The sequence below is a fragment of the Schistocerca americana genome, chromosome 8 (genome assembly GCF_021461395.2).
Source record: "Schistocerca americana isolate TAMUIC-IGC-003095 chromosome 8, iqSchAmer2.1, whole genome shotgun sequence".
Classification (NCBI taxonomy): domain Eukaryota; kingdom Metazoa; phylum Arthropoda; class Insecta; order Orthoptera; family Acrididae; genus Schistocerca; species Schistocerca americana.
In genome coordinates this window covers 405401448-405420508 of record NC_060126.1, presented here as the reverse complement: position 1 = coordinate 405420508, position 19061 = coordinate 405401448, and the positions used below count along the sequence as shown (strand labels likewise).

General features: G+C 44.0%; 1 non-coding gene across 1 annotated transcript; it reads right to left on the bottom strand.

Moving 5' to 3' along the window:
* Positions 1-11533: 11533 nt before the first annotated feature.
* On the bottom strand, positions 11534-11608 carry Trnar-gcg. The gene has a single exon. It is a non-coding gene; the product is annotated as a tRNA-Arg (tRNA).
* Positions 11609-19061: the final 7453 nt, after the last annotated feature.

The window sequence follows — 19061 nt, the reverse complement described above, 5'->3', positions numbered from 1 at the left end:
ACCTCGTAGCTTCAGCTGTCTGTACGACTAATAATCCACAGCCGGTCGGAGTGGCCGTGCGGTTCTGGGCGCTACAGTCTGGAGCCGAGCGACCGCTACGGTCGCAGGTTCGAATCCTGCCTCGGGCATGGATGTGTGTGATGTCCGTAGGTTAGTTAGGTTTAATTAGTTCTAAGTTCTAGGCGACTGATGACCTAAGAAATTAAGTCGCATAGTGCTCAGAGCCATTTTAATAATCCACAAGTCAAATAACCAGAAGTATTTACTTCACTTCACACGGAACACTTGTTCAAACTGGCGACGTCGAAGCGTCTGCTGCTACCCCAGGTATGTCGTAGGTGCACCCGTAGGTGAAGCTGATGTCGATGCTGAAACCGCAGCCGTCTGTTGTGCAGGATTTGCACCCGAAGGTGGAGCTGAAGTTTTAGCCGAAGCCGATGTCGCCTCTGCAGTCGGTAAGTGTTCCCTCCTTAGCTGACGGAACCGCCAGTGGGTTGAGGTCGTACTTGCACAAACTGATCTCCACCAACCTGCTCCCGACATGTATTTTGCCACGACAGAACTCGTTTCAGAAGATACTTAAACTCTGCGAGTCTTAATCCACCAAATCGACAATTCTATGCTGGACTCAGCAGAAGACAAACCTCTTAACAACTTTTCACGCCACTCAAAATGCAATACGTTTCAATAGTAACACATCCTGGACCACACACTTCGTACAGCGCTAGCTTTTGGGTACACCTAACGCCAGATTTGTACCGCGCTTGCCTTTACATAGCACTAACTCGTAGGAGATATACTGTATGAACAGGCTCTAAAAGCACTGCATACGTACGTGAAAAGCAACGTCAGACAATGAAGCTCATTCTAGTAATATGAGTACAATAAGTTATCCTGACAAGACCTTGCTTACACTCAACGACGTAATCTGTGTGACTTGAAATAATCATCTGTACTAACACCAAGACGCCACTTACGATTGAAATTCAGCTTCTCACGCTATAAATTACACTATTGCTCGCTACATCACTATGTACCAAAGAATAGCCACACTAACACTTTTCGTAGTATAATGGGGGCAGTGGTAGCTATCTGGATATTAATTACAAAATGGCTCTGAGCACTATGGGACTCAACTGCTGAGGTCATCAGTCCCCTAGAACATAGAACTACTTAAACCTAATTAACCCAAGGACATCATAAACATCCATGCCCGAGGCAGGATTCGAACCTGCGACCGTAGCGGTCTTGCGGTTCCAGACTGCAGCGCCTTTAACCGCACGGCCACAACGGCCGGCTTATTAATTACAACAACACGTCTGACTGTCAGGGTTCACTAGGTTCGAAAGGTAAACTACCTCAAAAGCTAGTATCAACCAGCAGGTAAATACACTACTGGCCATTACAATTGCTACACCAAGAAGAAATGTAGGTGATAAACGGGTATTCATTGGACAAATATATTATACTAGAACTGATATGTGATTACATTTTCACTCAATTTGGGTGCATAGATCCTGAGAAATCAGTGCCCAGAACAACCACCTCTGACCGTAATAACGGTCTTGATACGCCTGGGGATTAAGTCCAACAGAGCTTGGATGTCGTGTACAGGTACAACTGCCCATGCAGCTTCAACATGATACTACAGTTCATCATGAGTAGTGACTGACGTATTGTGACGAGCCAGCTGCTCGGTCACCATTGACCGGACGTTTTCAATTGGTCATAGATCTGGAGAATGTGCTGGCCAGGGCAGCAGTCGAACATTTTCTGTATCCAGAAAAGCCCGCACAGGACCTACAACATGCAGTTGTGCATTGTCCTGCTGAAATGTAGGGTTTCGCAGGGATCGAATGAAGGGTGCCGGCCGGTGTGGCCGTGCGGTTTAGGCGCTTCAGTCTGGAACCGCGTGACCGCTACGGTGGCAGGTTCGAATCCTGCCTCGGGCATGGATGTATGTGATGTCCTTAGGTTAGTTAGGTTTAAGTAGTTCTACGTTCTAGGGGACTGATGACCACAGATGTTAAGTCCCATAGTGCTCAGAGCCATTTGAACTATTTTGAATGAAGGGTAGAGCCACTGGTCGTAACACATCTGAAATGTAACGTCCACAGTTCAAAGTGCCGTCAATGCGAACAAGAGGTGACCGAGACGTGTAAGCCAATGGCACCCCATACCATCACGCCGGGTGATACGCCAGTATGGCGATGACGAATACACGTTTCCAATGTGCGTTCCCCACGATGTCACCAAATACGGATGCGACCATCATGATGCTGTAAACATAACCTGGATTCATTCGAAAAAATGGCGTTTTGCCATTCGTCGTTGAGTACACCATCGCAGGCGCTCCTGTCTGTGATGCAGCGTCAAAGGTAACCGCAGCCATGGTCTCCGAGCTGATAGTCCATGCTGCTGCAAACGTCGTCGAACTGTTCGTGCAGGTGGTTGTTGTCTTGCAAACGTCCCCATCTGTTGACTCAGGGATCGAGACGTGGCTGCACGATCCGTTACAGCCGTGCGGATAAGATGCCTGTCATCTCGACTGCTAGTGATACGAGGCCGTTGGGATTCAGCACGGCGTTCATTGTTACCCTCCTGAACCAGACGATTCCATATTCTGCTAACAGTCATTGCATCTCGACCAACGCGAGCAGCAATGTTGCGATACGATTAAAAGCAATCGCGATAGGCTACAATCCGACCTTTATCAAAGTCGGAAACGTGATTGTACGCATTTCTCCTCTTTACACGAGGCATCACAAGAACGTTTCACCAGGCAACGCCGGTCAACTGCTGTTTGTGTATGAGAAATCGTTTGGAAACTCTACTCATGTCAGCACGTTGTAGGTGTAGCCACCGGCGCAAACCTTGTGTGAATGCTCTGAAAAGCTAATCATTTGCATATCACAGCATCTTCTTCCTGTCGGTTAAATTTCGCGTCTGTAGCACGTCATCTTCGTGGTGGAGCAATTTTGATGGCCAGCAGTGTACTAAATGTGAGGGCTGGTTCAAACGGCTCTAAGCACTATATGACTTAACATCTGAGGTCATCATTCCCCTAGACTTAGAACTACTTAAACCGTAGCAACAGCGCGGTTCCGGACTGAAGCGTGTAGAACCGCTCGTCTACAGTGGACGGCATATGTGATGGTCTACGGGGAATAGAAATAATGTAATTACTTCACTAATAACAGCATTGTAAAGTGAAGTGTACTGTGCACTCTGACAACACAACTATACTTTCTCAACAACTTAGGTACCAGAAACGATAGCTTTCTCATACAACTGATGAATACATCATATAGATCCGTTGCCTCTTGTGTGAACATCGGAAATTCTTATGTAACTCGGGGAATACGTTCACAAGGCAAAGATGTATTTTATATTGCTTATATCAAGTTGTCAATCGACGATAATGTCTAAAGTAGCGCGTTGCTACAACAATATGCTTGACTCTATTGAAGCCTTATCATAATAAACTGTTTCGTTAATCTCAACCTTTCAGGATTGAACGGTATAGCTTTCATTTATAATTAATCATTTCTCAGAAACACACAAACTTTTTTCCTGTCTAAAGATTAATTTTCTTTCTTTTTGTTGCAAGTCATTCATTGAAAAATACTATTCCTTCCCTTTAATTTCTTTGAAATTTGCTTTTACCAATATTCTAATCTATCACTTTATTTGCCTTTGCATATACTTCATTCCGAAAAGATATATTCAAGATATTAGTCTGCTTCCAAATAAGCCTTTGATCTTTCTTCCTTGTAATAGTTTGGGGATAAAGGACAAGTTTGGTAGTGGCTTTTTCACTTTAAAACCGTTTTCATTATTTCCTGCATTAAATCATTTATGGATACAAGTCAAAGTTTTATTTTACGAGTGCTGGTTCTCTATTCAGAATCCCACTAAGCGGAAATCGTATAAAAATAAATAATACAAAAAACCTGATTGTCGCCGCCACTTTTCAGCTAAGTGAACTTCAAACAATCAGACAAAGCTCAACCGCTTGAGGCGTTCACTTCCGCGATCCACTAATACTTAAAACTCAAAACACAACACTCGATGACCTCTTACAGAGAGAATTAGCGTGTTCTCTTTTATATAGTCCTTGATTTGTCGTTTAGGGACAAGTGGGAAGCCATCAAATTCTGAATAAACTTCCGGCTATTTCTCAATAAATAACCATTCTATAAATAACTATTCCTTTAATATAGACTGCGCCGAGCGGGGTAGCCGCGCTGTCTAGAACGCCTTGTCACGGTCCGTTCGGCTCCCCCCGTCGGAGGTTCGAGTCCTCGCACGGGCATGGGTGTGTGTTTTGTGCGAAGTGTAAGTTAGTGTAAGTTTGAGTCAGTAGTGTGTAGGCTTAGGGACCGATGACCTCTGCAGTTTGGTCCCATAAGACCTTACCACGAATTTCCAACACAGACTGCACATTCAGTTCATCCAACGAGATTTCCGGAATTTACTATATTGTGACACTCATCTCGAAGTCACACAATAAGTCCTAACCAAATACCGCTAAGTCATACTCCTTAGTGCTTCCGTACACCTATACAACGGCAATAATATAATGCAACGCTACAATCACTTAGGGCGTGCCTAAATCCTCAACCTTCGCATAACATGTCTCTTCACATACACCGTGCAACTGAAAATCTCACAAAACTATTGAAACACGGCTCGCCAACCATCACGTGGCTATTGAGGAGCACAGCGCACCATTAAGTACGAGAAACTAATCTCACACTTCAATAAAATTTGGAGTTTTTCCTAAGCCTGGCTAGTCTACAAATCGACGAAATAATCATTTTCTACACCAGCCGAGAATAGTTTCAAAATATCTTTCTAAACCAATTAGAACAACTTTTAACACACTTTAGTTATATCCCCATTGCTTACTAATTACGTGTGAGTCGATCTCACCACACTGTTGAGATAATCTCTCTCGAGGCTCATTACTCGAACAATGCTCGGATACTACTACTGAAATTCTCAAAGGACAAGCCAAGAACCATTCTCTGTGAACAAACACACCACGTTAATTCTCTCGTTAACAACAGGTGTTTCTTCTTATCCGTCGGCAGTAAACTTTCGTAGTGCTCAGCTGCATAGTAGTTGTTATCTTTGCCACACGCCGCGATTCAGCAATCGGCTGAGCATTCAAACTCGCTGACTTGACAACACACAGCTTTTCACGACCATCGATTGTCTCATATCTACAACACTTTAACACAAAAATATAAGAGAAGTATATAAACAACTTAATCTCTTCAATCTTCTAGCACATAAAAATCGATGATAAGTTGAGGCGATACAAAAGAGCTATGCGCTTTTTTCGGGCTGAAGGCGATTTGGCGCATTACACAGGCCACTGACGCTGCAGTGGACGTTCTGCCTTCCTGCTGTATCACCGATAATTTCGCCCTGAGATGTCGCAGCTGCGTTCTAGGCCCTACGGTCTGGAACCGCGCGACTGCTACGGCCGCAGGTTCGAATCCTGCCCTGGGCATGGATGTGTGTGATGTCCTTAGGTTAGTTATAGGGGACTGATGACCTCAGATGTTAAGTCCCATAGTGCTCAGAGCCATTTGAAGCCTCCTATGCATAACGCATTACTCTCTGTCACTGATAATCACTGTTTTCTACCTCTTATGCTGCTTATTTCAATATCTCTCAACTTTGAGTTTATAACGCGGTTTTATGTGTGAATTATAGTATCTTTATGCATGAATGCAATTGTAAATGCGGAATTTTGAATTTTGGCTCGCGCTCGGCCTCTAATGACCTCGTCGTTGTCGAGACGCAAAAATCTAATATTCCATCTTCTTTCCAACATGACGCATAGTGCTTTCAAAATATTGATAGCAAAGTGTTCAGTGTCTCTTTACTGCCTAACTTACGTGTTTTCGGCCTCTCCTCCTCTACCACTCCCCCCCCCCCCCTCTCTCACTCCTCTCTCTCGCTCCCTCCCGCATTTAAGACACGGGACACTTGTTCCCAGTGAGAGATCTCCATTAACAAAATTTCCCCTCCTCCACCTCCGCGCCAGTATAGACAATTGGACAGCTGTTGCGAGGTTACGGAGAGCGAAAAATAACGTTACGGCCACAGCTCCGGCTTTTACGATCTATCCCGGCCTGCGATCCCACGGCACGACAGTACTAAAGGAGGCTTTGCGTCGAGTTACGGCCCGTGGAGACCACCGCTCGTGAAACATTTCCACCCCGGGCTGCGTGCCTCCTACAACCAGGTCCCCCGTGGCGCACGACGCTGCCGTCTAGGCGAGGAAAACTGCAGTTACGCCGAGAAGGAACACAACCACCTCGCTATAACCAGGCGCGTACTACAGGCAGCTTGTCACCAACATGTCACTGCCGTACCTAGAGCCTCACGAATATTGCGATTAATATGATTTTGTAGAATTTTCCAAACGACAATACGAGGGTTGGAACTTAAATAGTGACAACTATTTATTTACAACCGATATAAAAGAGTCCTTCAGATCAGTCCCCAGCGTTGTGTAGAACCCGTTGCCAGCGATATGGAAAGCGTAGTGTACCGTTAGCAGAGCCTGTTCTGTTGATGGTGCGAATGGAGCGGTCTACTGCCTGTCGAGTCTCTGGAACAGTTATGAAGCGAATGCCACCGTCAATGCACAGTATTACTGTTCGCTTATGGAGCATCTCCTGCGACCAGTTTTGCGAAAGAAGCGGCGATACTTTCAGAGCAACTCACCTATCATTTTGCACGATCAATGCGCGGTTGCATACAGCGCAAGCTGTGCCTGCTCTCTTCACTCGGTGGGATTGGGAAGTACTGTACCATCCACCAAACTCCCAGGACTTAATTCCTTGTGACTTTGATTTGAATCCAAAGATGAAGGAACCACTTTGTGGCATTCGCTTCAGAACTGTTCCAGAGACTCAAAAAGGCAGTAGATCGCTCCATTCGCACCATCAACAGAACAGGCTCTGCTAACGGTGTACTACGCCTTCCACATCGCTTGTAACGGGTTTTACACAAAGCTGGTTACTACTTTGAAGGACAGTAACAGGTGAAAACACGTAACTCTTTTGTATCGGTTGTGAATAAACAGTTGCCACTATTTATGTTCCAACCCTCGTATATAGAGAATGTAGCTCTCAGTGAATGGAGCTCCCACTGGGAAGTCGTACAGGCTTTTCAAGTGCTGTATTGAGGTAGCGGTTGCTGTACTAACATAATAATCTCAAAGCCTAGCACACAGGAAATACAAGAAATCTACAGAGAAAGACAGGAACACAACAATGCGAATTCCTTACAAATGAAATAAATAGGAAGTGCAGGAAAGCCAAGGGGAAACGGCTGCAAGAAAGAAGTAAAGAAATCATAGTCAGGTGTGACTCAGCATGCAGAAAAGGCAAAAGATCCTTCGTTGAAGTTAAAAGCAAGAGTGGTAAGATTAAGAGTACGATGGGAATTCAGTCTTAAATGCAAAGGAAAGAGTGGATAGGTGGAAAGAGTGCGTTGTAGGTCTATATGACGGGGAAGACTTGCCTGATGACGTGTTAGAGTCGATAGCGATGACTTGGGTTTCGTTCGATTTCAATGAAAGATTATTTAGTATGTCAGTGAAAGACAACCCAGTAGTGAAGCGGTGCGTTCAGTGCCAAGACCTTCGTCATTCGGCAAGACATTGCGATAAACAAGTGGTAATTTTTGAGCATATGGGGGAAGAAGGCCATATCAAAGAAGACTACAGTAGAGTCAAGCAAGTGGCAGTGTGTTTGTGCCATGTAAATGTAGGGAGCAGAGATGAATCTCGCATGTATCAAACCCTCCTAACAAGGCAGATTTTAAGAACGGATTATGAGTAGGTGCCTCATAGCTCCAGAAAGCAATGAGGCCTCTAATAACACCATCAACTGCGGTCAATTTAAGAACCATACACTGTAGAGCCAAAGAAACTGGTATAGGCATGGATATTCAAATACAGAGATTTGTAAACAGGCAGAATACTGTGCTGCGGTAGCCAACACCTACATAAGACAACAAGTGTCTGGCGCAGTTGTTACATCGGTTACTGCTACTACAATGCCACGTTATCAAGATTTAAGTGAGTTTTAAAGTGGTGTTACAGTCGGCGCACGAGCGATGGGACACAGCATCTCCGAGGTAGCGTGAAGAGGGGATTTTCATGAACGACCATTACACGAGTGTATCGTGAATGTCAGGAATTCGGTAAAACATCAAATATCCGGCATCGCTGTGGCCGGAGAAACGTCTTGCACGAACGGGACCAACGGCGACTGGAGATAATCGTTCAACGTGACAGAAGTGCAACCCTCCCGCAGATTACTGTAGATTTCAGTACTGGACCATCAACAAGTGTCAACGAGCGAACCATTCAACGAAAAATCATCGATATGAATTTCGGATCAGAAGGCCCTGACTTGTAGCCTTGGTGACAGCACGACACAAAGCTTTACGCCTTGCCTGGTCAGACGAGTTACGTTTCAAATTTTATCGAGCGGATGGACGTGTATGGATATGGAGACAACCTCGTGAATTCATGGACGTTTCATGTCAGCAGGGAACTTTTCAAGCTGGTGGAGGTCTGTAATGGTGTGAGGTGTGTGCAGTTGGAGTGATATGGGACCCGTGATACGTCTAGATACGACTCTGACAGGTGACACGTACGTCTTTTGAAATTCCAGAAGGATAATGCAACACCCTACACATCCAGAATTCCTACAAAATGGCTCCAGGAACACTCTTCTGAATTTAAACACTTCCGCTGGCTACCAGACTCCCCTGACATGAACTCTATTGAACATATCTGGGAAGCCTTGCAACGTGTTGTCAGAAGAGATCTCCACCCCTTCGTACTCTTACTGATTTATGGGCAGCCCTGCAGGATACATGGTGTCAGTTCCTCCAGCAATATTTCAGACATTAGTCGAGTCCATGCCACGTCGTGCTGCGGCACTTCTGCATGCTCGCCGGGGCAGTACACGATATTACGCCAGTGTACCAAATTCTTTGGCTCTTCATTGTAAATAACCGTCGAGAAGGTGGAGCGACGCCGAAAGAGCGAGGAATTTCTGGCAAAAAGTAAGCAGTAACTACGAATATGCGACACGGACCTAAGTAGAGCATCATGCAAAAACGGAAAAGCAGTAAAGAAGCTTATGGCGAAAATTCAGAGCTATGTGTTATAACAGAGGAACAAGATCAGAGGCGGATGTACGAGTGACATATGATACAGGCGATCAGGATTTGGCAACACAAAATGGGCAGTTGTACATATAATGCGACAGCGTACGTCCTAAGGAATACACTGCGCTCCTTACAGTAGTAAGAAAAAGATTAGTCAATGCAGGAAGTGAATCTGCAACAAAACAGTGCGAGACTCACAGCCGGTTGGTACAGGAAACAAATATGTACTACAAGCAGTAAACAATAAAACGCAGATCAGAAGAGATCCACGACAGATTTATGAAAGCGTAGAGAACATTACGCAGCTCAGTAGACTGGAAAAGTCAAAGACGCTTACTGCAGCGTTAATACGTCTAGTAAGGTACAACCTCCAAGAAAGGGGAGTATATTACTTTTCATGTACCTAATTTCGTAGACAGAATCCATCTCCGAGTGAACAGTCCGCCAGCAGAGTTGGAAAACTGGAGAGGTTATTGAAACCGGTTTCTGCCAGAAGAAATGAGTCATTCTCCTTAGATACGTCTTACAAGCACTTTGTGATGACGCATGGTCGTATAGCATGGGATGACATGTGAGTAGGGCAAGACTGTCGAATATATATCCGGCACTCCTAGTGGAGATAAAGATTGGGTAGAGTAATGGCATGAGAAGTGTCTGCGTATTGCCGAGGCTAGAAGAGTGGCAGAGGAGTTGGTGTTAGAGTATTTTGCCTCCAAGAACCGCATACGAAGGCAATAAAGATGGCCGGTATGCCAATAACTACCCATATGCTCAGACAAGTGCAACGTCCTACGGCATCAATAATAGTACTTAACAAGGCGTAGCAGTGATAAAAATTTGAAACACTGTTTAGAACATGTAATCTGTGTGGAAATGTTAACCGGAAGGGAGAGTTTAATCCTGGTTTCCATTTATTTTCAATTTAGATAAATGAATATCTGCTGAAACTAAAGATACTTAGTCGTCTAGGACGAGTTAAGCCTGTTGTGTACTCCGTTAAAGCAAACGCAAAGTCAGTATTGTGACACAGCCGCCTGATTGACGACTGTGGAAGACAACTAGAAGAAGCCATTACTGAACTCAACCTACAGGTTCTGAATTCACTTTACAATCCACCAACCTACGAAGGGAGGGTCGGATGAACGTCAAATACTGACGTAACTTTAGCAAATACGGCAGCGGCGCGCCATGTGAAAGTCTTGAGAGTGGAATGACACCGAGTGACCACAATATCACACAGTATACCATTACTGGAAAGTACATCCAAGATGCCACAGAAAACGTGCGGATAAGATCCATATATAACATCAAGGACGCTAACTGGGAAGAACTAAGAAGGGTGCTTCAGTATCCAGGAAGTTTGTCGCTGCGTGTTAATGTATACGTTAAAGCGCAAGAACTAACAGTTGCTATACACAGAGCAATGGAGACATCTTTATACGTCAGCAGACGTCATTCTAAAGCAGTATCTTACATCTTGTCCTAGGGGCTGCAGAAATTGAGATTTGAAACAAGAAGAGTCAGGAAGCTATAACAGAGCAGCATGAAAGAAGAAGAAAGAGTACGAAGGTTGCATAGACACAGGTATGTTAAACAAGGTTTTAAGGAAGAGTTATGGAAAACTAAAATGGAACGATGGAAGCAATTCGTGGAGGCAAAAGTAGAAATCGATCCGTGGGGTGTACCACATAAACCAGTCTGCGAGAAAATAAGATCACCAACGGTCTTGCAGAGGAAATGATGGTACTGTAATAGAAAGTCGGGAACAGTCAGCTGCCCTGCTAATGGAAACACTACTTCCTGACGATGGAGATAAAGGCGAGAAGATGATCAGCGTAGGTTACGAAGAATGTTATGGGAAGTTTATAGAAACAATAAATTTGTGTACCCTTTCGCACAGGAAGAAATTAGGAAAATAATTTTAAGACTGAAAAAGAAAAAATCTCCAGGACCGGACGGGATCCCTGCCGAAGTGACACAAGCACTGTGGGAGCAGCTAGATAGTTACTTTCGCGAGCTGTACAATGCGTGTCTCTTGCAAGGACAGGTCCTTGCACGGTGGCAGAACGCTGAAGTGGTAATAATTATTAAAGGGCAACTTACCCCAGTCCAACAGACTAATTTGTCTTCTGGACGATCTCGGGAAGATATTTGAAAAACTATTAGGCAAATGATTACAAGACCACAGACTGCAACACGATATGAGCTCTCGCCAGTATTGGTTCAGAAGGGGCAAGTCAACTGTGGACGCAATTCAGAATGAGATTTTCACTCTGCAGCGGAGTGTACGCTGATATGAAACTTTCTGGCAGATTAAAACTGTGTGCCGGACCGAGACTCGAACTCGGGACCTTTGCTTTTCGCAGGCAAGTGCTCTACCAACTGAGCTACCCAAGCACAACTCACGCCCCGTCCTCACACCTTCGCTTCTGCCAGTACCTCGTCTCCTACCTTCCAGACTTTACAGAAACTCTTCTGCGAACCTTGCAGAACTAGCACTCCTGGAAGAAAGGATATTGCGGAGACATGGCTTAGCCACAGCCTGGGGGATGTTTCCAGAATGAGATTTTCACTTTGCAGCGGAGTGTAGGCTGATATGAAACGAGGACGCAATTAATAAGGCGATTTCGCTAGCGACAGTCACTCACACAAAGTACATTCTAGCAATGATGATTGATATTGCTGGCACTTATGCTGATCTTCTTTGGTCGCCTTTGGAATTTGGAGTGTCCAGAAGCGCTAAACAACTGCCCGAGAGACTAATGCCATGGGCGACATGGTTCTTTAACATCCCCAGAGAAGAAAATTACGAAGACAGTCACAAAAAGGTTGTCCGCAGGGATCAGTGTGTGGTCCAAAATTTTGGGATGCAGTACTGGAGCCCATACTACGGAAGTGACACGACGGCGGTGACATAAGCGAGCTGATGGCATTTGCAGATGACGTGCTGTTCGTTGTAGGTTGTGACTCCAGAGAAATTGTAGAACACAAACGTAAAGCGGCGCTCAATGAACTTGAGGGCTGGCGTCGGAGAGTTAAATTGTCCCTCACACTTCACAAAACAATGCACCTCCTGCTACAAAGAAACCTAGTGAGAAACTCTAAAATAAAATTAAATGATGTAACGATTAGTACAATCGCAGTAAATAGATATCTATGGGTATTTCTGGAGGAACGTCGTAACTTTACACATCCTAAAGAGGAAGGAGACAGAAAAGGTACATACGTGATGAATAAAATTATAACTATTGCAAGCAAGTGATTTCGGCTTCTCTTGAAAACAACCAGGGTGTACCACCAATCTATAATAGCGTCAGTCGCACGGTATGGTGCTAGCGGTTAGGCTGATAGATTGCAGATAGTGAAGCCAACTCCGTTAATGACGATAGTTCAACGATGAGTGCTACTAAGATTAACTGGCGCCTGCTACATTACCCTGATGATTCTTTGTTAGTAATTCTAGGAACATGCTCATGGACTTGGAAATTAGGAAAAGTGGAGCCCTTTGCTGGTTAAAGAAAGGCAATCAAATGGAAGTGCGAAGGATGCTTGGAACTGAGGCTGCGAGCTAACATCCAAAAGATGTTCGAGCTCACAAGCGGTCCCTCTTCGTCGAAATGTCTTGGCTCAAACTCCTCTAGGGGTTGAACCGCACGTGTCGCATTACACGCTCTAAATTAGACACTTATGATTCTTTGGTGAAATTGTCTCGCTGATAGCAAGTTTGCGAAATACAAAGTTAATATAACATATAATAACAGTAGTAATAATATCGTGAACGAAATTATCAACCCATATATGATGTAGGCCACACACTTGCGATTTGGTTAGAATAATGTTTATTTAGAGAGCAAACTAATAGCGAAAGTGGTCGTATTTAGAGTTACTGATACACTCGAGCGCATATCCATTTGACACAGTTCGGTTTTTCACAATCTCATCACGAAACATAAGTCCGATACTCCACCTCGTCATTTACACGAAAAGTAAAGAGTTCACACCAGGCGCGCGGCTGCTCACCGCTCAGAGACTAAGTCCCGCGATACCACACAACGCGAAATTTTCTGAGTCGTTTCACTTCATAGCTGCCTAAAGAACGACTGTCCGCTTTCGCGTCTCAATCCGAACTGTACCCTTTGGTGTCTTCAGCCGAACTGTCCGCTTTCGCGTCTGCACCAGCACTGTCTTACATTTTAACATATTTGAATAATCTAATCTTGACCATTTTCACGTTCTAAATAAAGTAACAATAACATCCACTACATAATAAACGGTAAATTCTTTCTTTTACATAAAACCAGTTCGATTTCCTTCTTAGCTTTGAATGCCACGGCCAGTAGCCTTGCACCAATGTACTTCCTGATAAATAAACAAAGATCAGAAGTAACTATTGTGCACTAAACTTCACAACAAACATTCTATTACCTAATGATTCAATAAGGCGTCATGCTGTCATCGTTCAATGTGTTTTGTGTGGGGGAAATGATGATCTGATAATTTAAATTTACTGTATCTTTTAAACAAATAAAGTTGCAGAGTTGATATTTACAACATATATCATTTTAATTGTGTGCTTCCATATGAAATGTCGATCATTAAGATCGACCAAAGCGTTCAGATTTTAGCATTCAGGTGTTTGTTACGAAAATTGTTAATATCACTTTAACAGTAAATGCAAAACTATTATACATATGATCAATAATAAAGTTTTATTGGGATCACCATGAAATTTTATGAAGGATGGTCGATTAAGATTACCGTGTCTTATTCCCTGCGTTACCACAGAATTAAATAGTTTTCATAAATGTTTCCCTTTATGGCCGATGTTAGGTCCGCCGTATATAACACTGCTATATCTCCCTGGCCACAAACGCCTTCTATGGGGTTTCTCTATGACGTAGGTTCTCGTCTGTCTCACTCGCACACTACAGCGCTTAGGCCTCAATAGACAATACACGCCAGTGAGTTTCCCCACCTCGTGGTGAATCTGCGCCCTTTGTGGAACACGGTCCTGGACGACAGAGTTCGTTTCACAGTTCCTGTAGGCACACTCTTTTGGCAATCTATTTAAATGAGAGAACAATGCTCGTTAACTCACGAGGCCTATTCGAAAAAGGCAATAAAAATCGCATTTTATAAGTGTGGCAAAATGAATGGGAAACCTCAGTCACAAGTAGGAGAACATAAAGATTTCGCCCTAACTTCAGGGAGAGATTAAAAATGAGAATACTTAACCTGTCAAGTGGATTGATACGTTACCTGACTGGTCATGGCCCTTATGCTACGTATCTACACAAAATCAGAAGACAGATGAATGATACCTGCGCCTGCGGCAATGTGGGCATACCAGAACATACCTTGAGGGGGCCGGCCAGAGTGGCCGAGCGGTTCTAGGCACTACAGTCTGGAACCGCGCGACCGCTACGGTCGCAGGTTCGAATCCTGCCTTGGGCATTGATGTGTGTGATGTCCTTAGGTTAGTTAGGTTTAAGTAGATCTAAGCTCTAGGGGACTGATGACCTCAGATGTTAGGTCCCATAGTGCTCAGAGCCATTTCAACCATTTGAACCTTGAGGGGCTACACGCTCTATGAAGATGCAGTGGGTAATGGACGTCAGATATTAAGGATGTTGGATACAAAAGCAGCACTAAGGAGACAGTCGACCTATCGAATCTTGGACGATACTGCAGATGCAATATCCAAGGAGGCCAAGGAAGATTTCTTAAGACATTCAACCATAAGTCACCCAGCATGGTGGCGCAGTGGTTAGGTCACTGGAATCGCCTTCTCGAGGACGGCCGTTTAAACTGACATCCTGATTTAGGTTTTCAGTGATTTCCCTAAATCGCTTCAGGCAAATGCCGGGATGGTTCCTTTTAAAGGGCAAGGCCGACTTCCTTCCCCATCCTTTCCTAATCCGATGGGACCGATAACCTCGCTGTTTGGTCTCTTCCCCCAAATCAATTAACCAACCATGAGTCAGCATGCTGCATCCACTCTGCAGATGGAGAGGAGATAACTGGATTCTGCAACCAGCCAGTGGAATACTGTCCCAAAATTGCGTTGGTTCAAGTGATTATGGAAGTGTCGACTTTAAGACGTAACAATGATGGATGGAATTACTTGCTATAGTGGAAAACGCTGCTGGCGTGCTGCCCGACGCCAGGGAATCTAGCAGACCGTGGTAGGGCGAGGGTGGATCCAGTAGCGGAAACAACCATCTACATGTTAAATGCACCAAAATAAATGAATAAACAGAGAACAAAGTCCGTAACGCTCGTAGTAGTATTAGTAACAGGTTAAGCATTTCATTGTAGTTTGTAGTAGTAGAAGTAGTTCTAGCTTTTTTTAACCAAAAAAAGAATTAGGGGGTAGTGATATCTCGATTTATCGCACTAAAACTGTTCGAAAACCGAGATGAGCTCATCAAGAGATTGAGGACGACGTAAATTTGAACGGCCACATTTATCTAACCATGTGAGAACCGAGGGACAGACTGTGATTACCTGGAAGTAATTACACTCACAAATGATGATATTTCGCGAGTTGAGGAGGCCAATAAGGACAGATATCTACAAAAAATAACACATTCTTAAGTTAATTTACAAAATGTAGACGCAATAATTGAGATATACATAACTTGAGTAGCAGTAAGCCATTGTTTGGTGCTGAGCTATGCACAGCGAGAGTAAGGTTCCTAACGGAAACAAATAGTCCTGTATGATGATACAGTCAGATAAGTCACTAGTAACTACTAATGCTTTGCAGCGTCGGGCTACATCGATGTGATTTCCTCTCTGCAATTTTCTGAAATGAATCTGAAAGTTCACTGAATCTGGTGGGAGCTCTGCGAGCAGCCGCTTAAAAAGACGCGCCTGCCAGTCAAAGCCGCAGGCAGTGGGGTCACGTCAGATCCGCGTTCTCTGGTGGCGAGCCAGCTTACCCTCCACTTCTCCCTCCCCAAACCCACTCCGGCCCCTTCGGAGAAAGCGAGCGATGGAAGCACAGGTTCTATTGGCGACGCACTGGTGGAAGATTTAACCCTCGCAATATAAAGGGGGGATGGGTACTTTGCGCTCGTCTTTTGAAAAAAATTGTATCCTAGTAAGTTACTTTACGTTTTCAAATTTTGAAAAAAATATTTATTTAACTTTCCTGGCAGATTAAAACTGTGTTCCGCACCGAGACTCGAACTCGGGACCTTTGTCTTTCGTGGGCAAGTGCTCTACCATCTCAGCTACCCAAGCACGACTCACGCCCCGTCCTCACACCTTTACTTCCGCCAGTACCTCGTCTCCTACTCTCAAACTTCACAGAAACTCTTCTGCAAACCTAGCAGAACCAGCACTGCTGGAAGAAAGGATAGAGAACTTGCCGGCTGAAGGCAAAGGTCCCGAGTTCGAGTCTCGGTCCTGCACACAGTTTTAATCTGCCAGGAAAGTTTCATAACAGCGCACACTACGCTACAGAGTGAAAATCTCATTCTGGAAAATATTTATTGTTTGAGAAATGAGAAAGAGAAGGCTGATGTTCTTTGGTCATTTGGTGAGAATGGATAATGGCAGATTAACGAAGAATATATTCAGTATAATTCAACAGAGGAAAACACCCAATTCTTGGTTGCAAGAAACAAAGAAAGACCTCAGTGAAGTTGATTGAGCTTACAGAAATGAACGCAATGAATAGGGACAAGTACAGAAAGGCAATAACTGAATTCGAGGTTTTTCAAGAAGCTCCAAAACCGAAGACCAACAGGAAACTAACATCTGAACATCTGGAAAAAATGGCAGCAGGCAGAAGAGCAGTCCGAGAGAAGAGAAAGGAAAAACTGAACTTGAAACAGAATTTGTAACGCTTTCCTTAGTTGGCCAATTCGTGTAAACAAAAAATAATAATTTATTGTTTCTAAAGTAATCTGCTACCAGATTCCATAAATGTTTTAAGCTTTACCCAAAAATTTAAGTCTCGTTAGTAAATGTCACTTTACAAAATGAACGTCATATTTAATATTTTCAGGTTCAGAAACTTAACTTACGCATCAATACCTCTTCCAGAAGTATTTTGTGAGTGACGGTCAACAATAAGTAACGAAATTGGCATTTTTTTAATTTTTTTAGGTACTATGTACATAGTAGTACACGTTACTGAAAATGTGTTGATGTTTAGGTGTTGTTAAGAGGGTGCTGAAAGATATTTTCTTGTTCTGGACCCTAGTAACACATTAGTCCCTCTTAAAAAAGTATGTTCCTCATACATGGCACCAAAAACTAACGAATTTAGCTTCTTTTAAAAAAATTTCGGATGGGCATAAAGTATCCCCCCACCTCCAACCCGTTGTTTATGTGCGTTACGAAAAATGCATTGGTATTGCTAAGGTTAAAAGTTTTGTCTCTCGCACAGCTGTGAGCGGCTCAGGCCGCACTGGGTGTGGTTAACGAATAAACCGTTGATAACGGAAATAAAATCTCCTATACAACCATCCCTCATGTAGTTTTTGGATGTTGTTAGTCGGTGTGAGACTCTTATTACATTGGATTGACGTAATAAATTGAGGAACACTAGAAAAGTATCTCTATCCGGACAGGCTTCGAAAGGTCCAACGGTATCGGTCGTCCATCACATCATCGTCAGCCAATAGGCGTCACTGGACGCGGATATGGAGGGGCATCTGTTCACTACGCCGCTGTCCCAGTCGTTGTCAGCTTTAGTGACCGGAGACTTGACTTCTCACTCAGGTAGCACCTCATTTGGCTTCAGAAGACCTGAGTGCACACCGCTTGTCAACAGTCTAGGCAGACTCGTACGGTGCCCCATCCAAATGCTAGCCAAACCCGACAATGCTTAACATTGGTAATATGACGGGAACCAGTGTCGTCACTGCGGCATGGTCATTGGCAAGGAATAGAGTAGATACAAAGAAGAGCTGCGCATTTCTACACGAGTTTGCAGAACTCAGTGGGAGAGCAGCACAGAAACTGTCAACGAACTACAGTGGAGAATGGTGCAGGGAAATACCTTAATCTGAAAACACTCGACCTTAATATACAAGTCAAGCGAGGCAGTATTCACTCGAACGATCATCCCGCATAATAAACACGAGGATAAAATTAGAATTCGCGCACAAGACACAGGGATACCAATAAGCTTCATCCTTTCACACCATTTACGTGTGAAAGAACAAGGATAAAATTAGTCTGCAACATACTGTATCCATCAGAACAATGAGGTAAGCACGATTAAGCAGTTTTCCGTTTGCATCTGTTATCTGCAAACCGCAGTCAAGAAAATGGCAGAGGGTACTTCAGCTTCACCTTGCGTTACTTTATTTGGGCTTCGCGTGTGGAGTGCGACAGCTATGATTGCTTGAATGCCTCTGTGTGTGCTGTAATTAATCTAATGTTGGTCTGCAGTCGCAACGAGCCAGTACGGAGAGGGTTGCAGCATGTTTCTAGAGTCATCATTTAATGCTGTTCCTTGAAACTTTGTAAGTAGGCTTCCTCAACTGTGTCCAGATGGCGTAGTAGTCAGCACATCTACCTGGTAAGCAGGAGGCCTGAGTTCAAATACCAATCTGCCACAAATTTCGAATTTGCCTCACTGATAAAAATCAGTGCCCAGCAGCTAATATTGCCTTTAATTCCTTTGTGTCCTGACTCATAGTAGCTGTAGGATCAAAATGTATCTGTTCTTTCGGACATGTCTGAATGAATAACCACCACACACACATATCTCAATACACCTGTTTTCAGGTGTCTGCCAGTTCAGGTTTATAAGAATTTCCGTGACGCTCTACAGAGCGTCAAATAACAACTGTGACCATTCGTGCTGCTCTTCACAGCACACATTCAAT